Source organism: Heptranchias perlo, chromosome 13 (genome assembly GCF_035084215.1).
Source record: "Heptranchias perlo isolate sHepPer1 chromosome 13, sHepPer1.hap1, whole genome shotgun sequence".
Classification (NCBI taxonomy): domain Eukaryota; kingdom Metazoa; phylum Chordata; class Chondrichthyes; order Hexanchiformes; family Hexanchidae; genus Heptranchias; species Heptranchias perlo.
The window spans coordinates 60,483,723-60,509,140 of NC_090337.1; the positions used below are offsets into that span (position 1 = coordinate 60,483,723).

Below are 25,418 nucleotides of genomic sequence, written 5' to 3' on the forward strand. Positions count from 1 at the left end.
CTGCTGCCAACAATGACATGATTGTTATTTATTTTTTGAAAATGAATAAACCCTGATTAACTTCAGTACAATCATCAATAGCAGTGTATTTAGTTCATTATTTAAAAAATGTTCCTTCCTCTTTATGTTTCACAGGAGCCCTTGAAGAAATATCTCAGCTCCACACCATGCTTTACCAGTACAAGGGCTGTCTGTTTATCCTCACGATTGCAATTTGTAGTGTGCTGTACATATACTGTAAGACAGACACCTATCAGTATATTCAAAACTACATCTTCGAAATATCCCAGATGAAAAATAAAGCTGACCCAAATCTTCCAAATCCAATCACGAAATCTGGGATTATATTTGTGGAGACGACTGATAAAGTGGAGCCGACACCATTGGCGGTGTGTTCAGTGGAGTCTGCTGCTCGTTTAAACCCAGACAAACGTATTTATTACTTCATGAAGGGATTCAGTGGCAACTTAACACAGTATCCACACCCTGAGTATTCAGGCATCCCTTTGCTTTCCTCAATGAGTAATGTCGTCCTTTTACCCTTGACTGTCTTTGCACTGTTTGAAGACACTCCATTGAAAGACTGAGATCAAAAGGTAACCAATTATTAGAAAACATTTTAATGAGTTGTTTGACTGTAATTAAAACAGCAGTGTCTATATAAAATAAATATGAAAATGATGAGAATGGAAGCAATATTCTCTGAGAAGTGAAAGTGGTTTTGTTGTTTACTATTTCTGGGCTGTACGGTGGACATTTCCGTTTGTAAATAAATGACTGGTGGTGAATATTGGATTTTCTTAAGCAATGTGGTTCATCGTTGGTTTTGGAGTCCCAATTTGCAGTATTTGAAAATCAAAAGGTAAAACTGAGGATTGTAATTAAAGGGAAGTTGTTAGCCTTGTAGCATGCTATTCTATTCACGATATGCACAAAGTTTTGCTTGATATGAGACTTAGTTTGCTTATGAAAATCTCCTTTTTGGTGTGAAATAAGTTTAAAGCATTGGCGAGAGGCCAATTGTTAATTGGAAGTACCAGTGTTAACTTTTCCATATTGCAGAAATTGCACGATCTTTGAAGTTTAATAAGATCGAATGCTTTCAATATTTCTGGTTTTCTTCATTTGAATATTTCTGGTTTGTTATTCCTTCAAAACACTTTCGTTATCACCTGTTGTTCCATGTAGTGCAAAGGCACAGATTTATACCCATAATTATGCAGCAGGAGACCATTGGGGAGCAAATCAATTCAAATCCTCTTACAACCCTGGTTATTGAATGACTTGGGGAGATACCTGGAGCCCCTGCAAACTGGGTTTATTGACTGAGAAATGGGGCCCGATGTTAGCAGGCCTGCGGGTTCCCGGCGAGGGGGCGATCGGGCGCATGGGTAACACGCCCGGTGAAATGAGTGCGTCCCCCGAACGATCACAGGATAATTGAAGTCATATATAAACTGGGTCACTGTCCTGTGAGTGGAGCATATCTTGACAATAAGATCAGTTAGTTAGTGTAGCAGCTGGCATCTTTCTCCATAGTCAACTTCGTGGAGAGAAAGAAATCACCAACACTTTACACGCTGTTAATTAAAGTGAAGATGTGGTGACAGTGGAATCCTTCGGGAGCATCAGGGAGTGGGATTTGGGAGCATTTAGTAATTCTGGAGTTTTACTGCTCTGAGGTTCAGAGTTGGTGTTTCATTTATTTTCTTGATTTTTGCTAAAACATTTTGAAACAGGAAGTTGTTTTAATGTTTACATTTCTCCCAGTCCTTTGACACCCCACCCAGACATCCTACCCGATGTACTCTGATATCGACAAAAGAACAAAATACCGCAGACGACCAAAGTCCAAAATCAACACAGAAAATGCTGCACGTACTCAGCAGGTCAGGAAGAATTTGTCAAGAAAACACAAATCAATTGACATTTCAAGTTAGAAGCAGCTTCTGGGGCGACGGAGGCCCACACACCCTACGATACCAGGCCTGATCAGCTTGATACTTCCTCGGGACAGGTTGTACCATCCTTGTTTATTTGATACAACCGTATTAGAACATTGTTAACTGAATACTTGTTGTTTCGTTTAACCGCCTTAGAACATTGTTTTATGTGTATAATAAAGCTTGCATGTTTGGTCACACTCGGGCCCAAATCATTGTGGAAGTTATTATTAAGAAGGATTAACAACCCTTGGTAGCATTAATAACAGCATATTTCCAACAGTGGTGTAACTTTTGTACAGTATCTATCTTATCTGGGAATGCTTGATGCTAATCTAACACTGAGAGCCAAAGTGGAAACATATTTTAATCCCAGACACTGATTCCTTTATATTTATGAGTACAAAGCTCATTAAAAAATTCATGCTAAAAAATAAAATTATTAACAATATAAAATAGGAAATAAATATAACCTTATTTGAGTATAAACCAATTAAGCACCATGGTAATCTATAAGTCATTCAGCACAATACCTGGTTTCGTAACCAACTGCTCTTACAACCAGGATACACTCTGCTTCACTTGCTGGTATTTTACTTGATTGTCTCGTCCCAAGTACGTCTGGTGAGTGGAGTATATCTTGACAATAAGATCAGTTAGTTCGTGTAGCAGCTGGCATCTTTCTCCACAATCAACTTAGTGGAGAGAAAGAAATCACCAACACTTTACACACGCTGTTAATTAAAGTGAAGATGTGGTGACAGTGGAATCCTTCGGGAGCATCAGGGAGTGGGATTTGGGAGCATTTAGTGATTCCGGAGTTTTACTGCTCTGAGGTTCAGAGTTGGTGTTTCATTTATTTTCTTGCTTTTTGCTAAATCATTTTGAAACAGGAAGTTGTTTTAATATTTACATTTCTCCCAGTCCTTTGACACCCCACCCAGACATCCTACCTGATGTAGTCTGATATCGACAAAAGAACAAAATACCGCAGACGACCAAAGTCCAAAATAAACACAGAAAATGCTGCACGTACTCAGCAGGTCAGGAAGAATTTGTCAAGAAAACACAAATCAATTGACATTTCAGGTATAAACACTTGGTCAGACTCATTAGCAATGAACAGCATTTATAAAGGAACAGAACAAGGGACAGGGAGGGATGTAAGAGTAGGCACATGAGTTGGAATTTTTTTTTATTCATTCATGGGATGTGGGTGTCGCTGGCAGGGCCAGCATTTATTGCCCATTCCTAAATGTCCTTGAGAAGGTGGTGGTGTTCCGCCTCCTTTCCAACTGAGTGGCTTGCTCGGCCATTTCAGAGGACAGTTAAGATTCAACCACATCGCTGACAGTCTGGAGTCACATGTAGGCCAGAACGGGTAAGGATGGCAGGTTTCAGTCCCGAAAGGACATTAGGGAACAGGATGGGTTTTTACAAAAATCCATTCGTTCCATGGACACCGTTACTGATGCTGGGGGCTCGATTTTACCACCCGCTATCGGGTGCGTTCTCGGCGGGGGGGCCCCGAAAATCGGGAAATCCAGGAGTGGGACCGGATCCCGCCTCGATCCCGCCCACTTCCGGGTTCCCCGCTGACGCGCCGGCGTGCGTGCGCAGCCCCCGCTGGTGGGAATCCCGCAGGCAATTAAAGCCAGCGGGATGCCACTTGACAATATTTAGTTAGGTATTTCAGGTCATTAACTGACCTGATTAAGGGACAATGTGGGATTTTGGAACAACATGGGACTGTTTCCCACACTGGGGGAAACACTCCCAGCTCGAATGGACGTGTTGCAGCTGTCAGCCTGTGGCAGCTGCAAAGGTCCATTTGACAGGTTGTGGGGGGAGACCCTTAACCATTTGCAGGAGGTCACTCTGTCACTTGGGACAAAGTTTGGCCTCCACCACCCTCCTCCTGACGGTCAAAGTCACCAACCTGCACACTTACCCGGGGTCCGGAGACATGTACATACCTTGCGGACCCACTCAGATGTACATCTTGCGGATGGGGGCCGCCGTAGCTGCAGTCATGACCTCCTCGGAGGGCGAACAGCATCACCAGCCTCGCCATCCACGCCGTCCACCTCTGACACGTGGAGCTCCACAACAGAGTGCTGTGACACATTCACCTGTACGGCAGGAGGGAGGGCTACCGCAGAGAGAGATGCGTCGCAGAGGGCACTACCCTCGCCACAGGTTCCACAGACCGAGGCTCAGCCTCCTGGACCTCTCTGAGCAGCAGTGCACACGGAGGCTCAGAGTCACTCGACATGTAGCCGTGGACATCTGCAGCCTCTTTCATGCCGAGCTGCTCCTGGCTGGCCCGTGCACCATCTTCCTACCTGTCGCTGTCAAAGTCACCATTGCCCTCCCGCTCCTGGGTATCACTATGAGGACCCACCACTGATGCCTCACCCCAGGTATCAATGCATGGGGTGAGGAGGAGGGGGAGGACAGAGATCTTCCACCTGGCGGGTGGGAGGAAGCGGCCCGCCTCCGCCGCCAGGAAGGCCTGGCTCGAGGTGGCAGAGGGGGGTCACCTGCGCCATCAACATATCGCCCACCTGCACACAGTGGTGGGTCCTCATAGTGATACCCAGGAGCGGGCATTAGTGCACACACCGGACAGGATTCGCAAAGACATGGCAGTAGTGGTGCCAATATAATGTGTGATGTGAGTTGTTCTGAAATTCAATATAAGTAACAACCATGACAAACCCTCAAACACCCTTGTGCATCCCCTTCATGCTCACGACACGTTTGCCTTACGCTGCCTACTGCACATATGTGATGCATACCCTGTGGCTGCAGCACAGGTGGTGGCAGGTTGAGTGAGGCTGGCCGTGAGAGAGATGCACGAGAGGGTGAGTATGGGATAGAGCCATGAGATTGTATGAGGATTGGGTTGCGTGGTAGTGGCGGGATGAGTACTGGCGAGGTGGGTAGGTGCAGGTAAGATGAGGATGGGGTTTGAGTGGGTATGAGGGATGATGTGACAGAGTAGTGTTGGCAGTGCCGAAGGAGATGTGTGGTGGGGGCAGTGATGTGGCAGACGGAGTGTAGGGGAAAGACTACGTGTACTCACTGTGGCTGACTTACTGAGGTCATTGGACCGCCTCCTGCACTGTATGCAGGTGGGCGATATGTTGATGGCGCAGGTGACCCCCTCTGCCACCTCGAACCAGGCCTTCCTGGTGGCGGAGGCGGGCCGCTTCCTCCCGCCTGCCGGGTGGAAGATCTCTGTCCTCCCCCTCCTCCTCACCACATGTATTGATACCTGGGGTGAGGCATCATTAAACTGGGAGCAGCCTTCCCCCTGGGCTGCTCCATGCAGTCATATTTGCTATTGGTTGCAGCATCTGTCAGTGGAGGACTGCCCCTTTAAATAGAGCGCCTCCAGCTGACAGATGTTACTGCGCATGTGCAGCCCGCCCGAAGCGCAGATCAGCAGCGGGGAACCTGGAGGAGCAGGTAAGTGGATCCAATTAGTGGTTTGCCTGCTACGATCGCGCGGGCAACCCACTAATTTCACCGGGCGCGTAACCCACGCGCCCGCTAGCCCATCCGCCGAGAATCCACAGGCCTGCTAAAATCGGGCCCTAGATTTTTATTCCAGATGTTATTTAATAAACTGAATATTTTAATTAACTGAACACAGCTGCTATGGTGGGATTTGAATTTATATCTCATTTGGTTTATTAGTCCAGGCTTACTGGGATTACCAGTTCAGTAACATAACCACGATGCTACTATAACCTTGAATAGACATTTAAACACGTATACACATGAAACTAATTCTGTAGTAGTTGTAGGGGTTAATAAGGAAAAGATCAGTCTCAGTGCTGTGACAGTTAGGACTCAATACAGTGGGAAGAAATGAGGAAGGAACGTTAACGAACATGCATGGTGCCAGATAGACTGGGTCTCAGAGGGGAATGTAAGGCATGAACAGAGCTCGCTGTGGAATGCACCAAGAAGAGATAAGAGAGTGAAGGTCGTGTCTGACAGCCATGGTTATTTGTGCAGAAAGAACAATAAACAGGGATTGATGGTATTGTGCTGGCATGTTTGAGGGAAGAACACAGGAATGTCATTTGACGTAGTGACGTGTTAGGTAAATGTTCTCACCTATTCATTAGGTATAAATAGGACTCACTGATGTAATAGCATCATATTAGGGAGATGTAATTAACCCTATAAGAATACATGGGGCCCGATGTTAGCAGGCCTGCGGGTTCTCGGCGGGGGGGCTATCGGGCGCGTGGGTAAAACGCCCGGTGAATTGAGTGCGTCCTCCGCACGATCACAGGATAATTGAAGTCATTTACCTGTGGTTACGGGTTTTCCGCTTCTCAGCTGCGCGCCAGCAGCCTGCGCATGCGCAGTGACGTCTGAGTGATGGTGGAGCTCTATTTAAAGGGGCAGTCCACCAATGCTCCTCCTGCTGCAAACAAGAAGTAGCAGACCATGGAGCACCCCAGGGGTAAGGCTGCCCCACAATTTTCTGACCATCACTCCAGCTGCTGCTGGACGGGGTAAGGAGGAGGAGGGAGACATTGTTCCCCAGCGACGGAAGGAAGTGCCCAGCCTCCGCCACCAGGAAGGCATGGGCGGAGGTGGCCGTGGAGGTGAGCAGCAGGGGCAACACCACAAGAACATGGATCCAGTGTCGGAAGAGATTCAACGATCTCACTAGGTCCGGCAAAGTGAGTACACTAACGCATTCTCCCACACTCCGTCTTCCACATCACCTCAAAGACCTCACAACCCCTTCTGCACTGCCACCACAGCGCTCCCGCATCCATCCTCACAGCCACTCAACTATCATCCTCACCGTGCCTGCACGTACCCACCGTCCCTGTCCCCATTCGAACACTACCACACACCCCAATCCCCATACGATGGGATGGGCATGTGGCACACGCATCCTGCCATCCATCTCCCACACGCTCAACCCACCCACACCAATGCTTGAAGAGTCTCACAATGCAATCATCACTCAATCACGCATCTGTGTTTTGCCTTGACAGGAGAAGAGATGCAAGAAAGCCCGGGAAAGGGCATGCACCGGAGGGGGCCCGCCACACGAGGTGGTTCTAACGGACGCAGAGCTGGACGCCTTGGAGATCAGCCACACGCTGCATTGCCTGTCCGTGGCGGATGGCAAGGCTGAGGCTGCAGAAACGTCCGGTAACGGAAAGCTGACACTCAGCACTCATGATCGCGAATGATCTGAGCATCACTTGGCATCTGCCGCACCTCACCATTTGTCCACATGCCTGATATTGCCCTTTGTTCTCTTGCAGGGCCGTCTGCTAGCGCCTTGTCTGTGGAAGGCGATTCCTCACAGGACATGCCGGTCTCTGAGGGTCCATCGTCACATATGAGCCAAGCATCCACCAGCGCAGATACACACACCTCGGTGGGTCCCCCTCCTCAATTAGTTGGGATTGCACATGGTGAGTCACCGTGCACATGTGAGCATGAGCAGACACTGGTGGCAGGAGCAGCCGCGGAGGGTCCGCGTCGGTGGGAGCACTCTTCTCCAGGCTCTGCTCAGCCGGACCCAGATGCTGAACCCAGGGGGCCACCAGTCAAAAGGAGAGTCGTCGAGGGGCACCAGCACATTGCCGAGGTACTGGAAGAGGTGCCACGCGCACTCTCCACAATCGCGCAGGTGATGGAGGAGTCCAACTCCTGCATGAGGGCAATGGTGGCACAAGTACAGGAGGGTATCGGCGACATAGTGTCGCGGGTAGGTGCGGGAACGTCTGCGGTGGAGGAAAGGCTAGCCTCCCTCAAGCGTCACGCACAGCTCAACATTGAGTCCATCCAGGCCCTGACAACGGCTGTTCGGATTCAGGGTGAGCAACATTCTGCCGTCATAAACAGGCTGTCAGATGCATTAGAGGTGGCCTTGCAAGGTCTCACACAGGTCATCCAAACTGCCGTCCAGCAGGGTGGAAGGGGTGATGTGGGCCGAGGCCATGAGAGGGAAGATGGTGAACGGGGACATGGAAGTGGGGACGCTACTCAAAGTGCCCCCACGTCTCACCCGTTGCCCCCCTCTCAACCAGTACCCGCAATGGTGCCTCCTCTCCAGGTGGCCGAGTCTGCCCCTGCACAGGTGCAGGAGGAGCAGTCTGTGGAGGTGCCCTCACGGGCACCGAAACCCAGGGGGCATCGGCCCAAAGCATCTACCCGGTCAGGGCACGAACAAGAGCAACCTGCCACTACCTCTGCTGGAGCCACAGGGGTAGCACCATGTAGGGGTTCCCGCAAACGTAAGGCCAAGGTGTTATGAACACAAAGGGAATGCACCAGGGTGTATGACAATTTGTTATGTTTTTATTTATAGTCGTTTACTGCACATACACAATAAACACAATTGTTCTCACCACTACTGCCACCTCTTGTCCATTCTTGAGCGGCTTGTGCAATAGGTCCCTTTCGTGGGGCTCATCATGACGACGAACACCTGGTCCCACCCATTGGGTCACACTACAGTGGGTGCAGGAGTAATGGCACCACTCTTCTGTGGAGGGGGCTGGTATGGCCGCTCCTCTGTGCACGTGATGAGGTCTGGGCACCTCAGACAGTCTGATGTTAGGAGAACCGTTGACATATGAGTGCCTCCCTGGCCTGACGAGCATCCAGGTGAGCCGGTGTTCGGCCCATGGGTCCTTCCTCCTCCTCTTGCTCCTCCTCCTCCTCCTTCTCCTCCTCATCGTCGTCCTCAATATGGGTGGCGGATGTGCATGGGGCCTCCTCCAGCAGCACCCCTCTCTGTTGTGCCATGTTGTGCAGGGCACAGCAGACAACTATAATCCGTCCCACTCTGAGTGGTGTGTATTGGAGCGCTCCCCCAGAACCTGAAGCGCATCTTGAGCAGCCCTATAGCCTGCTCAATTGCTGCCCTGGTAGCAATGTGGCTGTCATTATATCGACGCTGCGGCTCGGTGATGGGGTTCCTCAGAGGTGTCATAAGCCACGTGTGCAGGGGATATCCCTTGTCGCCGAGGAGCCAGCCGTTGCCGGTGTTGGGTGAGTGGAAGAGGGGCGGGACGGTGGACTCCCTGAGGATGAAGGCATCGTGGTAGCTGCCAGGGTATCTGGCGCACACGTGTAGGAATCTCTGTCGGTGGTCACAGATGAGCTGGACGTTCATGGAGTGATACCCCTTCCTGTTGATGAACAGTCCTGGCTCATGTGGAGGTGCCCGTATTGCTATGTGGGTGCAATCGATTACACCCTGCACCCGTGGGAAGCCAGCCTCAGCATGGAATCCAACCGCCCTCTCCATCTGGCTGCGGTCATCCATGGTGAAGTTGATGTGGTGTGAGTCCCTGTGGAACAACCCATCGGTAACCTGTCTTATGCACTTGCGTGCCGACGACTGACAGACCCCGGTGATATCCCCGGTGGCACCCTGGAAGGATCCGGAGGCGAAGAAGTTGAGGGCAGTGGTGACTTTGACGGCGACGGGTAAGGAGATGCTGCTTGGTCCATCCGGGAGCAGCTCGTCATTAAGGACGCTGCAGATGTCGGCGACTACCTGGCGACTGACTCTGAGCCTCCGTATGCACTGCTCCTCAGAGAGGTCCAGGAAGCTGAGCCTCGCTTTGTAGACCCTGTGCGGAGGGTAGTGCCTCCTGCGACGCATCTCTCTCTGCGGTTGCCCTCCCTCCTGCTGTGCAGGTGGATGTGCGACAGCACCGTGTTGTGGGGCTCCACGTGTCTGAGGCGGATGGCGTGGCCTGCGAGGCTGCTGAGGCTGGTGATGCTGTTCATCCTCCGAGGAGGTCAAGGCGGCCCCCATCTGGAAGGTGTAGGTCTGAGGTGTTCTGCAAGGTCGGTAAGTGTGTCCTCGCACAGGGGTTGCGGTTCCACGTCGGTGAATCTTCTTGCCTGGAGGAGGGTGGTGGAGGGCAAGCGTTGCCCTGTGTGACGGAGTGGCCTCCTGCGTTGGTGAAGGGTCTCCCCCCACCCCCACCTGTGGAATGCACCTTGGCAGCTGCCACAGGCTGCTGGCTGCAACACATCCGTTTGAAGTGAGAGTGTTTCCCCCAGTCTCAGTTCAAGGTAAAATCCCACCCTTCCTAATAAAACAGCTCAATCAGGCCAGTTAATGACCTGAAATAGCTAAATAAATACTGTCAAGTGGCATCCCGCTGGCTTTAATTGCCTGCGGGATTCCCACCAGCGGGGGCTGCGCGCTCACACCGGCGCGTCCGTGGGGAACCCGGAAGTGGGCGGGATCGAGGCGGGCTCCGGTCCCGCGCCGGGATTCCCCGATTTTCGGGGCCCCCCCGCCGAGAACGCAACCAATAGCGGGTGGTAAAATCAAGCCCGTGATGTGGAGATGCCGGTGATGGACTGGGGTGGACAAATGTAAGGACAATGCCTGGTGATTACAGATAACCTTTCCAACTGCTACAATTACACGCTACACGTAACCCCACCAGCGAAAAAAGAGTTATCAGTTTTTAATGCAACAGTTCATTTTTTCTCTTTCTCTTCCTTTTGGATGTTTCTCTCTCTCTCTCTCTCTCTGTCTTTGGGTTCGGACCATTTGTATATTCAGTTGTCCTGTATGTACTGTCTCTCTGTCTGATTGCCTTGACAATTGGCAGTTGGAAAGATTATCTGTTATCTCCAGGCATTGTTCTCTGACTTTATATGCGGTAATCTTCAAGGAATCCTACATTCACCTGACGAAGGAGAAAGCCTCCGAAAGCTTGTGATTTTCAAATAAAACTGTTGGACTATAACCTGGTGTTGTAAGATTCCTTACATTTATAAAAATACAGCCACAGGAGCCACTTAGGAACTTTTTCCTTGTCTTGCTTAGGCTAGTGTGAGTAGTCAAGGTGACACGTTTACAATACCCGATGAGTCTGTACCAATCTCATGATCTCTGTATGTCATTGGTTGTATCCATGTTTTGATCAATAAAATATGTTAATCAGACGTCTCAGTGTTTCCTGGTCTTTGAACTTGTACTAAGAGCAAGGTTTATCTTACAAACCCAACAAGCGGAACAAAATAAAAAACACACAACAACCACAGACACAGGAAAAGACATCGAATGACCTGTCAAGTGATAAGGGTGGAGATCAGAAAATGGTTAAAGCCCTGTAAATGTTTCCCTTTTCAGTAGAGACCCAAATCCCTTTTGAAAGTTACTGTTGAATCGGCTCCCACCACCTTTTCAGGCAATATATTCCAGATCACAACAATTCATTGAGTAAAAACTTTTCTATCAACTGCCACCCAGCTTTTGTGTGAATTATCTTGAATCTGTGACCTCTGGTTACCGACCCTCCTACCAGTGGAAACCGTTTCTCTCTATCTGTTCTTTCAAAACCCCTCATTATTTTGAACACCACTATTAAGTCTCCCCTTAACCTTCTCTGCTCTAAGGAGAACAATCCCAACTTCTCCAGTCTCTTCACAAAACTGAAACTCCTCATCCCTGGTACCATTCTAGTAAATCTCCTCTACATGCTTTCAAATGCCTTGATGTCCTTTCTAAAGTGTGGACACAATACTCTAGCTGAGGTCTAACGAGTGGTTTATAAAGGTTTAGCATAACTCCCTTGCTTTTGTACTCTATGCCTCTATTTATAAAGCCAAGGATCCTGTTTGCTTTTTTAACTGCTTTATCAACTTGTCCTGCCATCTTCAAAGATTTGTGTGTGTGTGAAACCCCAGGTCTCTCTATATCTGCACCCACTTTGAAATTGTACCACTTAGTTTATACTACACCGCGTCATTTTTCCTTGGAAAATGCATTACTTGTCACTTCTCTGCATTAAATTTTATCTGCCATGTGTCTGCCCATTTCACCAGTCTGTCTACATCCTCCTCACTGTTTACACATTTCCAAGCTTTGTGTCAGCTACAAACATTTAAATTACGCCCTCTTTAACCACGTCCATTAACATGTCTCAAAAAGATCAGTAGCCCTAATAGGGACCCCTGGGGGACACCACTGGATACTTCCCTCCAGTCCGAAAAACAACTGTTCACTCCTAGTTTCTGCTTCCTGCCTCACAGCCCATTTTGTATCCATGCTTCCACTGCCCCTTTAATCCTATGGGCTTCAATTTTGCAAACAAGTCTACTGTGTGCCACTTTATCAAAGGCCATATGCACCACATCAACTGCACTACCGTCATCAACTCTCTTCATTATTTCATTGAAGAACTCAATCAATATAACGGGTGCAAGATCCATAGCACCAGTTTTATGCCTGGATGACAAGTTGAAAATCTATCCAAAAATGTTCAAAATTTATCGAGATGTTTGAGGGTCTTTCGTGGTTTCTAACTTTGATCCAGTTTCCCTGAAAAAGACTGCTGTAAAAACACAAAAATGTCATCTTGCTTTCCTGCCTTGTTCGGGATGAGCTTAAATAAATAAGCCTCTCGGTAAATTCAGTTAAAACTCCAGTCTTTAGATGTGTTTGACACCCTAAGATCAGCTTGACCCTTTTGATCTTGGAATATAACCGGCCACCATCAGCTGACCTCAAGAGAGACTATTTGGAAAAACAGGAGAAGGTGAAAGCAGGATATTTTAGGAGAAGTCAGTTCAATCAGACCAATTCTAAGGAGATTGATTGGAAAATAAATTTGCCAAATACTGCACTTCGGAGAAGTTTTGCCAAATACTGCACTTCAGAGAAAAGTGAAGTAAAAAGGTTTGAGGTTGTTAGAGCAGCATAGAAGTGTGGTCAACATAACCTCACAAATAACTCAGTATATATTAAAGAATACATGAAATATACAGTGATTTTTTTCATCACATACATGGTATGAATGAAAATACATCACAGGACAAGAAACGTGATCAACCAGATTCTCGACATCAGCAACAGCTCATTTCATTTATTTTCTAAATGGCGTGAAGTTAGGAAGTGTGGAGGAGCAGAGAGATTTAAGGGTCCAAGTACAGAAATCACTAAAAGCTAGAGGACAGGTACAAAAAATAATTAAAAAGGCGAATGGAATGCTGGCCTTTTTATCAAGGGAGTGCGAATATAAAGGGGTGGAAGTTATGTTACCGTAATATAAAGTTCTGATTAGACCCCATTTCATGCATTCAACTCTGGGCACCGCACTTCAGGACTGATATATTGGCCTTTCAGAGGGTACAGCGCAAATTCAGCACAATGATGCCGGGATTCAAACGTTAAATTATGAGGAGAGGAGACTAGGCATGTATTCCCTTGAGTACAGAAGATTAAGGGGTGATCTAATTGAGATGTTTTAGGTGATTAAAGGATTTGATAGTGTAGATAGAAACTATTTCTTCTCGTGGGGGAGTCCAGAACAATGGGGCATAACCATAAAATTAGAGATAGGTCGTTCAGGGGTGATGTCAGGAAGCACTTCTTCAAACAAAGGGTAGTGGAAATCTGGAATTCTCTCCCCCAAAAAGCTGTTGAGGCTGGGGGTCAATTGAAAATTTCAGAGCTGAGATGAAATGAAAAGGTGACGCATAAAATAAACACCTGACTGAGACATTTGCATTCAATCATGGGACACGTGGGAGTGGTCTGAATTACTACGGTTTAATGTGCTCAACAAATTAAAGGATCAAAACAAAAATGAGACACCCTTATGTTAACCCGATGTGATCTGTATAGCCTGTCTCTTTTTATGCCTGACACTTCTACGTAGTGCTGCCACTGTGGCTTCAGCAGAAATGGTGGAAGGATGCTCTGCACCTTTCTCAGTCTCGTGAGGTGTACGTGGTCGACAACCTCTGGGCTTTGGAGCCCGTCAGGAACCTGCCACTGACTGCACCTCCTGCACTTGTGCAGCGCCAGTGTGGACCAGCGGGAATGGTGGCACCATTTTGGGTATTGGATGAGGGGGTGGCAATGGATGAGACATGCAGACATTCTGTGAAAGGTCTGCACTTGCCTTGCCCATTCCACCATTCTCACTCCCCTGGGGCAGGAGGACATCAGTCCTCCCGGTCTGCTGGAGAGCAGAGTGGAGGAGATTAGTGATGCCTTGGAAGCCACGATCTAGTCTGTCTGCAATCTTATCAAGACCAGAAGAGACATTTCCGGCTAGAGGCTGCAGAGCCATTATCTGAGCCTACATGCAGGCCACAATGACTGACAGCATTGAATCACGTGAGTGCCTTGCTACAATTTCCATAGAGATCACCACACGCTCCATGGTGGATTGCAGAGTTGAAAAATCCTATGACATCACCCCACACATGCGAGAGTTGGACTCTCCCATCCTCTCTGGCTCTGTGGACAATGTGCCTGGCAGGTCTGTCGATATTTCACCCAGTTGCTGCTGTGACTCCAGCATTCTCCTTTTCAGTACTGACCCCACCTGGCGGCCTGCGTACGGTGCCAAACTCAGCTTGTGCCACAAGCTCAACATCATGGAATCCCTGCACGAGCAGGGCCCCTTGTAGAGGTTTACTGCTTCAGTCCTGGTCTGATAACGCACATTATGCACCAATTTGCCCAGCGGGGAGATCACAAAATAAAGATTAGATGAGTTGGTGGACGAGAGGTGCAGGGGTCGAGGATACAGCTTCTTTAGGGTGTTCTGAGGGGAATTTGCACGTGTCCACCAGAGATATGAAGCTTCCAATTCATCAGCAGCCCACTTTGAAAAGCCTGTTTCCCCTAGCAACAGATTTTTATGACTTCAAATTGCCTTTGGGATCTGCCAATAGTAAAAAACATATCTCAGTCCGAAAGCACTGACTCGTCCCCCTCTCCAATCACTGCATTTAAAAGGCCAACACCTTTAAAATAAACTGTTACAGAGACAGACCATTCTTTGCTTATTTTTCTCTATCCTTTTTAGTACCACTGAGTTCTGAAAACTTTAAAGCCCAGAGAACGAATGTCAGAGGTCAGATATGAATCATTAAGATGCTTTATTTTATAGGTATCTTGTGAACATACAGTAAGAAAGTCATGATCAAAACTCACTTACTTTACTTAACTTCAACCCTCTACTCGTGAATAAAATAAATAATAAACCACATTGTCCTGGTCAGTGGACTAAATGCACTCACTTTTAGGCCATCTTCGCATTGAAATAGACCAATTTTACATGGGCTTGGGCAGCGTTGGTTTTACAATAGAATGCCAAGGTCTTTCATGCCTTTCATTCAGCAAATCACCCCAACTGACTGATCTTCAACATGGGTTGACCTCTCCTTCTTGTTACTTCTGACCACAGGAAGTGTGTGAGGCTGTCCCTCTGATTTCTTCCCATTCACGAGTTTGCTAATTTCCTTTCAGTGAAACCAATTACCTCTACCCCCAAGAGTGGATTCTTGGCAAACACGTCACACTGGGCTTAGTGAACTTAGACAAAAAAAGATTCAGCTGGTCATTTGAAGTCAATTTTATCAGGCATCTCCCACTGTATTTAAAACCCTTGGTCACTCTGCCATGAGGGAGAGACAGTGATTTACTTTGATGTCTCCATTTATTCACAGATGGGCAGACATTGACTCTGGATCCAGACACATCACGACCTCGATATTAACAGACTCCAACCATCCCCGGTTAAAATGTAGAAATCGGCCAACCCGCTCCAACCTGACACAGACACGGTCCCCGCGATTTTTACGGTGGCTGTTAGCTGGTCTGATGAGTGTCCTGCTATGGAGAGATGGGAGGCTCGTGAACATATTTAAATCAGGGTCCTACGACACAACAAGGAGACTGAATTGAAATTAACTACTGGAGCACAGGTTTCCCGCAGGTTGGCAAGGTCGCCAGGGAAACGGAGGCAAGATTGGCAGGATGTTTATTAGGGAGCTTCAAGTAAATGAGGCTTCCTGTGAAAGCTTCTGCACTCACAGGTGCTTCCTTAGTTCCTTGTGGGTGAGTCTTGTTAAAATACTTGGCTTCAGATAGTGATTTTGAGGCTCTAGAGTTGGCGAGGGAGAAGTCCATTGTCATTGCTGCAGTGTTCTGGATTGATGAAGAGGAGGAGGAGGAGCAGCAGCAGCAAGAGCGAGCTGAGGAGGGAGCTGCAGGTGGGCAGCAGAGCAGGCATCAACATAGGGCCCGTGCTGGCAGAAGGCCATACCCACCCAACATGGTTTACAGGCAGAGGCTCAGTTACCTTGACTTCTAGGAGGCTCCGGATGACAGGATAGGTGATCACAGGTGCAGGGTGCCATAGATTGCACGCATGTGGTAATCAGAGCATCCCTCGAACAGACAGGAGAGTTTGTGAACCCCAAGGGCTTCCACTCCATCAATGTTCAGCTTGTCTGCAACCAATGAAAGAGGTTCATGCAGGTCTGTGTACGATTCCCTGGATGCTGCCATGATGCCATCATATTGTGGTAGTCGAATATCCCCACAATGTTTCTACCTGGGACCAAGCTGACAGAATGTCTCTGAACTGTTTGAAGACACTGCTTTGAAGGACTGGTATCAAAAGGTAGCCAAATATCAGAAATATTTTTAATGAGTTGTTTGACTGTAATTTTCTTTTTAAAACAGCAGTATCTATATAATATAAATGTGAAAATGATGAGAATGGAAGCAATATTCTCTGAGAAGTGAAAGTGGTTTTGTTGTTTACTGTTTCTGGGCTGTACGGTGGACATTTCCATATGTAAATGAATGAGTGGTGGTGAATTTTCGATTTGCTTAATCGATATGATTCATAGTTGGTTTTGGGATCACAATTTGCAAGAATTTGAAAATCAAAAGGTAAAATTGAGGAGCACAAGACACCAGTTGTTCTTACCCAGTTCATTAACATAAATATTGACCACTCTGTAAAGCAGTTTCACCATTGTACATATGAACATATGAGTTAAGAGCAGGAGTATGCCATTCGGCCCCTCGAGACTGCTCTGCCACTTGATAAGATCATGGCTGATCTGATTATGACCTCAACCCTACTTTCCCGTCGACCAACTATAACCTTTGACTCCCTTGTTAATCAGGAATCTATCTAACTCAACCTAAAAAATATTCAATTACCCAGCCTCCACCGCTCTCTGGGGAAGGGACTTCCACAGACTCATGACCCTCTGAGAGAAAAAATTTCTCCTCATCTCCGCCCCGAGTACTAGTCTCTCCCACAAGGGGAAACATCCCCTCAGCATCTACCCCTTCTTGTCCCCTCAGGATCTTATATGTTTCAATATGATCACCTCTCATTCTTCTAAACTCCAGTGTATACAGGCCCAACTTGTCCAACCTTTCCTCATAAGGTGACCCCCTGATCCCAGGAATCAGTCGAGTGAACCTTCTCTGAAGTGCACATTGTGAAGAAAATGAGTATGAACAGCCATCATTGTCAAACCAGTTAGGTTGGATTCTACTTGGACTAGAATGCAACCAGCCTCTCCCCAGCGCAGGGAATTACAGTGAAGGGAAAAGGACCTTTTGGTGCAATTGATCGACAAAATTTGGCTTAAAACTGGGATATAACAGGTACACGATGCTGCTCTTACATTGTAGTAACGCCTAAAATTTATCTACTTTCAAAGATGTTAAACCCCTTAAAACTTCCTCTCTCACTATGTTTATCCCATCCAATATTTCACACTCCTGCTCCTTAACTACAATCTCTGTATCGTCCTCCTCTTTTGTGAAGACAAATGCAAAGTATTCATGAAGAACCATACCCACATCTTCTGCCTCCACACATAGGTTATCTTTTTGGTCTCGAATAGGCCCGACTCTTTCCTCAGTTATCCTCTTGCTTTTTATGTATTTATAAAGCTTTTTTGCATTTTTATTAATTTTACTTGCCAGTATTTTTTCATGCCCTCTCATTGCTTTCCTAATTTTCCTTTTAATTTCACCCCTGCACTTTCTATACTCCTCTAGGTTTTCTGCTGTATTCAGCTCTTGGGGCTCGATGTTAGCAGGCCTGCGGGTTCCTGGCGGGGGGGCTATCGGGCGCGTGGGTAAAACGCTCGGTGAAATGAGTGCGTCCCCCGCGCGATCACAGGATAATTGAAGTCATTTACCTGTGGTTACGGGTTTTCCGCTGCTCAGCTGCGCGCCGGCGGCCTGCGCATGCGCAGTGACGTCTGAGTGATGGTGGTGCTCTATTTAAAGGGGCAGTCCACCAATGCTCCTCCTGCTGCAAACAAGAAGTAGCACACCATGGAGCACCCCAGGGGTAAGGCTGCCCCACGATTTTCTGAAGACTCACTCCAGCTGCTGCTGGACGGGGTAAGGAGGAGGAGGGAGACGTTGTTCCCCAGCGATGGAAGGAAGTGCCCTGCCTCCGCCACCAGGAAGGCATGGGCGGAGGTGGCCGCGGAGGTTAGCAGCAGGGGCAACACCACAAGAACATGGATCCAGTGTCGCAAGAGATTCAACGATCTCACTAGGTCCGGCAAAGTGAGTACACTAACACATTCTCCCACACTCCGTCTTCCACATCACCTCAAACACCTCACAACCCCTTCTGCACTGCCACCACAGTGCTCCCGCATCAATCCACACAGCCACTCAACTATCATCCTCACCGTGCCTGCACGTACCCACCGTCCCTATCCCCATTTGAACACTACCACACACCCCAATCCCCATACGATGGGATGGGCATGTGGCACACGCATCCTGCCATCCATCTCCCACACGCTCAACCCACCCACACCAATGCTTGAAGCGTCTCACAATGCAATCATCACTCAATCACGCATCTGTGTTTTGCCTTGACAGGAGAAGAGATGCTAGAACGCCCGGGAAAGGGAACGCACCGGAGGGGGCCCGCAACACGAGGTGGTTCTAATGCACGCAGAGCTGGACGCCTTGGAGATCAGCCACACGCTGCATTGCCTGTCCGTGGCGGATGGCGAGGCTGGGGCTGCAGAAACGTCCGGTAACGGAAAGCTGACACTCAGCACTCATGATCGCGAATGATCTTAGCATCACTTGGCATCTGCCGCACCTCAACATTTGTCCACATGCCTGATATTGCCCTTTGTTCTCTTGCAGGGCCGTCTGCGAGTGCCGTGTCTGTGGAGGGCGATTCCTCACAGGACATGCCGGTCTCTGAGGGTCCATCGTCACATATGAGCCAAGCATCCACCAGCGCAGATACACACACCTCGGTGGGTCCCCCTCCTCAATTAGTTGGGATTGCACATGGTGAGTCACCGTGCACATGTGAGCCTGAGCAGACCCTGGTGGCAGGGGTAGCCGCGGTGGGTCCGCGTCGGTGGGAGCAATCTTCTCCAGGCTCTGCTCAGCCGGACCCAGATGCGGAACCCAGGGGGCCACCAGTCAAAAGGAGAGTCGTCGAGGGGCACCAGCACATTGCCGAGGTACTGGAAGAGGTGCCACGCGCACTCTCCACAATCGCGCAGGTGATGGAGGAGTCCAACTCCTGCATGAGGGCAATGGTGGCACAAGTACAGGAGGGTATCGGCGAGATAGTGTCGCGGGTAGGTGCGGGAACGTCTGCGGTGGAGGAAAGGCTAGCCTCCCTCGAGCGTCACGCACAGCTCAACATTGAGTCCATCCAGGCCCTGACAACGGCTGTTCGGATTCAGGGTGAGCAACATTCTGCCGCCATAAACAGGCTGACAGATACATTGGAGGTGGCCTTGCAAGGTCTCACACAGGTCATCCAAACTGCCGTCCAGCAGAGTGGAAGGGGTGATGTGGGCCTAGGCCATGAGAGGGAAGATGGTGAACGTGGACATGGAAGTGGGGACGCTACTCAAAGTGCCCCCACGTCTCACCCGTTGCCCCCCTCTCAACCAGTACCCGCAATGGTGCCTCCTCTCCAGGTGGCCGAGTCTGCCCCTGCACAGGTGCAGGAGGAGCAGTCTGTGGAGGTGCCCTCACGGGCACCGAATCCCAGGGGGCGTCGGCCCAAAGCATCTAACCGGTCAGGGCACGAACAAGAGCAACCTGCCACTACCTCTGCTGGAGCCACAGGGGTAGCACCACGTAGGGGTTCCCGCAAACGTAAGGCTAGGGTGTTATGAACTCAAAGGGAATGCACCAGGGTGTATGACAATTTGTTATGTTTTTATTTATAGTCGTTTACTGCACATACACAATAAACACAATTGTTCTCACCACTACTGCCACCTCTTGTCCATTCTTGAGCGGCTTGTGCAATAGGTCCCTTTCGTGGGGCTCATCATGACGACGAACACCTGGTCCCACCCATTGGGTCACACTACAGTGGGTGCAGGAGTAATGGCACCACTCTTCTGTGGAGGGGGCTGGTATGGCCGCTCCTCTGTGCACGTGATGAGGTCTGGGCACCTCAGACAGTCTGATGTTAGGAGAACCGTTGACATATGAGTGCCTCCCTGGCCTGACGAGCATCCAGGTGAGCCGGTGTTCGGCCCATGGGTCCTTTCTCCTCCTCTTGCTCCTCCTCCTCATCCTCCTCCTCATCGTCGTCCTCAATATGGGTGGCGGATGTGCATGGGGCCTCCTCCAGCGGCACCCCTCTCTGTTGTGCCATGTTGTGCAGGGCACAGCAGACAACTATAATTCGTCGCACTCTGAATGGCGTGTATTGGAGCGCTCCCCCAGAACGATCAAGGCACCTGAAGTGCATCTTGAGCACCCCTATAGCCTGCTCAATTGTAGACCTGGTAGCAATGTGGCTATCATTATATCGACGCTGCGGCTCGGTGATGGGGTTCCTCAGAGGTGTCATAAGCCACGTGTGCAGGGGATATCCCTTGTCGCTGAGGAGCCAGCCGTTGCCGGTGTTGGGTGAGTGGAAGAGGGGCGGGACGGTGGACTCCCTGAGAACGAAGGCATCGTGGCAGCTGCCAAGGTATCTGGCGCACACGTGTAGGAATCTCTGGCGGTGGTCACAGATGAGCTGGGCGTTCATGGAGCGATACCCCTTCCTGTTGATGAACAGTCCTGGCTCATGTGGAGGTGCCCGTATCGCTATGTGGGTGCAATCGATTACACCCTGCACCCGTGGGAAGCCAGCCTCAGCATGGAATCCAACTGCCCTCTCCATCTGGCTGCGGTCATCCATGGTGAAGTTGATGTAGTGCGAGGCCCTGTGGAACAACCAATCGGTAACCTGCCTTATGCGCTTGTGTGCAGACGACTGACAGACCCTGGTGATGTCCCCGGTGGCACCCTGGAAGTATCCGGAGGCGAAGAAGTCGAGGGCAGTGGTGACTTTGATGGCGACGGGTAAGAAGATGCTGCTTGGTCCATCCGGGAGCAGCTCGTCATTGAGGAGGCTGCAGATGTCGGCGACTACCTGGCGAGTGACTCTGAGCCTCCGTATGCACTGCTCCTCAGAGAGGTCCAGGAAGCTGAGCCTCGGTCTGTAGACCCTGTGCCGAGGGTAGTGCCTCCTGCGACGCATCTCTCTCTGCGGTTGCCCTCCCTCCTGCTGTGCAGGTGGATGTGCCACAGCACCGTGTTGTGGGGCTCCACGTGTCTGAGGCGGACGGCGTGGCCTGCGAGGCTGCTGAGGCTGGTGATGCTGTTGGTCCTCCGAGGAGGTCAAGGCGGCCCCCATCTGGAAGGTGTTGTTCTGAGGGGTTCTGCAAGGTCGGTAAGTGTGTCCTCGCACCGGGGTTGTGGTTTCACGTCGGTGAATCTTCTTGCTAGGAGGAGGGTGGTGGAGGGCAAGCGTTGCCCTATGTGACGGAGTGGCCTCCTGCGTTGGTGAAGGGTCTCCCCACCCCCACCTGTGGAATGCACCTTGGCAGCTGCCACAGGCTGCTGGCTGCAACACATCCGTTTGAAGTGAGAGTGTTTCCCCCAGTTTCCCCCAGTCTCAGTTCAAGGTAAAATCCCTCCCTTCCTAATAAAACAGCTCAATCAGTCCTGTGAACGACCTGAACGAGCAAGATAAATACTTACAAGTGGCATCCCGCTGGCTTTAATTGCCTGCGGGATTCCCACCTGCGGGGTCTGCGCGCGCACGCCGGCACGTCCGTGGGGAACCCGGAAGTGGGCGGGTTCAAGACGGGATCCGGTCCCGCTCCGGGATTCCCCGATTTTTGGGGTCCCCCCGCCGAGAACGCACCCCATAGCGGGTGGTAAAATCAAGCCCTTGGTGTCTGATATAAGCTTGCCTTTTTTGTCTTATCCTAGTCTGTATGCTCCTTGTCATCCAGGGGGCTCTAGATTTGGCAGTCCCACCCTTTGTCTTTGTGGGAACATATTTACTCTGAACCCTTTGAATCGCCCCCTTGAATGCCTCCCACTGCTCTGACACTGATTTACCTTCAAGCAGCTGTTTCCAGTCCACTTTTGCTGAATCACTTCTCAGCTGAGTAAAATTGGCCTTTCCTCAATTTAGAATTTCTCCTGTTCTATCTCTGCCCTTTTCCATAACTATGCTAAATCTAACTGAATTATGATCACTACCACCAAAATTGTCTCCCACTGATACTCCTTCCACCTGCCCAGCTTCATTCCCTAAAACTAAACCAAGAAATGCCCCCCCGTCTTGTTGGGCTTTCTACGAACTGGCAAAAAATCTTTCCTCATGTTAATTTGATACACCTATTTCTTTAAAAAAAACAAGTTTAATTTTGAAAGCAAACAAATCTTCTTTGAGGGACACAAATAGAAAAGTAGGTTACAAGGAATGGAAGAGAGGAAATAAACAGGTTGAGGATGAGGGACCCTCTCGCACCTGCCCTGTTGGAGTGAGTAGCAATGGGGTGGCAGTAAATAGAAGATTAAGGGTGAAGTGAATAACATCAAATCAAGTGGGAGGGGAGGATACGGGGCGGAGTGGATAGTTCGTAGGGGATGAAGTATTTGTACTGATTGGAATGCGGGGCTGATAGGAAGGAGATGGGGTACTGGGAAGGTGAAAGAGTTGGAAATCTGAAATGGCACAGCCAGCACCCTCTAATAATTTCAGCCTGAAGTAATGATGTGACATTGTGTTATTTACCACCTTTCACAATAAACAGATGAGTACAGTGGGTATCCTATGTGGCCTCTGGTGTTTTATATTGTAGTTAAAGGGAAGTTCTTAGCCTGGTTGCTTGCTATTCCAATCATGACATGCACAAAGTTTCACTTTACATGAGACTTGGTCTGCTTAAGTCTCCTTTTTGGTGTGAAACAAGTTTAAAGATTTGGCAAGAGGCCAATTGGTAACATAAATCCCAGTGTTACCTTTTCCATATTGCAGAAAATGCACTATCTTTGAAGTTTAAAAAAATCTTCTGCTTTGAATATTTCTGGTTTTCTTCATTGGTTTGTTATTCCTTCAAATCATTTTAGTTATCACCTGTTGTGCCATGTATCGGAAAGGCACAGATTCATACCCATAATTCTGCAGTGGGAGACCATTGGGGCACAAATCAATTGAAACCCTGGTTATGGAGCGGCATTGGAGATACCTGGAGCCCTGCAAACTGGGTTTCTTGGCAGAGGATTGGTCTTTAGATTAAGGAGGAGTCACAAATACTTGAGAAGAAATAACTTTAAATATGGTGAAAATGACCATTGTAGATTGTATTTTACTCTGTTCATTATATCACAGGTAAATCCAGATTTGGAAAGATTTTGGATCCACGTGCTGATGGCTGCAGGTTAGCACTGCTATGGAAATAAGGTGCCATCTACCTGGATAGCAACATTTTATCAAAGAAGCCTTTGCTGTTTGCCAATTTTACCTGTGGAGAACGTACAGACGGTGCCAGTAATGGAGCAATGGGATTTTATGAAAGTCATCCTTTTTGTGGAACTGCATGGAAGATTTTGTGGCCCATTATATTGGACACATTTGGGGTCAACAAGGATAACCTATTTTCTGAAGCGTTGGTGCCAGTCGAATAACCTGGCCGACTTCACTGGAAAAGAATGCAATGCCATCTCTTTATGGATCGGAAGGTGGTTCTATCAATTCTCATATCCAAGCTGGGAAAATTACTATGTTCCATGGAAGGAGGAGCATATAGAGAGCTTCTCCTCAGGTAGATACGGAGCACATGTCTGGAACTATATGAATTCTAATAAGAAAAGGAAAGTAATTCCTGGAAGTGGATCATTAATGGAATATCTTTTTCAGGCGTATTGTCCAACTACATACAGAAATTTAATTCAATCTAGAAATAGTTCAGAGTCTCCGATTCCCTTATATTTATGAGTACAAAGATAATTTTAAAATGTTATGCTAAAAAATAAAATTATTAATAACATAAAATAGGAAATAAATACAACCTTATTTTAGTATAAGATGATTAAGTGCAATAGTAATCCATAAGTCATTCATTACAATACCTGGTTTCGTAACCAACTGCTCTTACAATCAGGATACACTCTGCTCACTTGCTGGCATTTTACTTCTTTTTGTCGAGTCCCAAGTACTGCTGGTGAGTGGAGCATATCTTGACATTAAGATCAGCTGGTTATTGTAGCAGCTGGCAAATTGCCCCATAGTCAACTTAGTGGAGAGAAAGAAATCACCAACACTTCACACACGCTGTTGATTAAAGTGAAGATGTGGTGACAGTGGAGACGTTCGGGAGCATCAGGGAGTGGGATTTGGGAGCATTTATTAATTCTGGAGTTTTAATGCTCTGAGGTTCGGTGATTGGGGATTCATAGTACTTGATTTTTGCCAAAAACAGGTCAAAACAGTAACTTGTTTTCATGTTCACATTCCAACCAGTCCTTCAACACCCCACCCAATGTAGTCCGTCATAGACAAAAAAGCAAAATGCCGCACATGACCAAAGTCCAAAATAAACACAGAAAATGCTGCACATACTCAGCAGGTCAGGCAGCATTTGTCAAGAAAACACAAATCAATTGACATTTCAGGTATAAACCCTTGGTCAGACTGAAGAATATTACCGATGAACAGCATTTATAAAGGAACAGAACAAGGGAAAGGGAGGGATCTAAGAGCAGGCACGTTAGTTGAAATAGCCATTTAAGGACGTATATACATGAAACTAATTCTGTAGTGGTTGTTGGGGTTAATAAGGAAAGGTCAGTCTCAGTGCTGTGACAGTTAGGACTCAACACCAGACTGTGGGAAGAGATGAGAAAGGAACGTTAACGAACATGGATGGTGCCAGATAGACTGGGTCTCAGATGGGACTGTAAGGCATGAATAGAGCTCACCAAGGAATACATCAAGAAGAGATAAGAGAGCGAAGGTCATGTTTGACAGCCATGGTTATTCGTCTAGAAAGAGTAATAAACAGGGATTGTTGGTATTGTGCAGGCATGTTTGAGGGAAGAACATAGGAATGTCATTTGACGTAGTGACGTGTTAGGTAAATGTACTCACGTATTTATTAGGTGTAAATAGGACTCACTGATGTAATAGCATCAAGTTAGGGAGATGTAATTAACCCTATAAAAATACAGCCACAGGATCCAGTCTTGCTTAGGCTAGTGTGAGTAATCAAGGCGACACGTTTACGATACCCGATGAGTCTGGACCAATCGCATGGTCTCTGTATGTCATTGGTTGTATCCATGTTTTGATCAATAAAAGATATTAATCAGAA

General features: G+C 48.3%; 1 long non-coding RNA gene and 1 pseudogene across 1 annotated transcript in view; one reads left to right on the forward strand and one right to left on the reverse strand.

Annotated features, from left to right (window-relative positions):
- The window catches only part of LOC137331643 (uncharacterized), a 37,899-nt gene extending 35,340 nt beyond the window's left edge, over positions 1–2,559 (reverse strand). Inside the window, exon 1 of the long non-coding RNA XR_010965530.1 lies at positions 2,477–2,559. This is a non-coding gene — a long non-coding RNA (uncharacterized lncRNA). The remainder of the gene's footprint in view (positions 1–2,476) is intronic.
- LOC137331641 (alpha-1,4-N-acetylglucosaminyltransferase-like) lies at positions 168–25,418 on the forward strand (annotated as a pseudogene).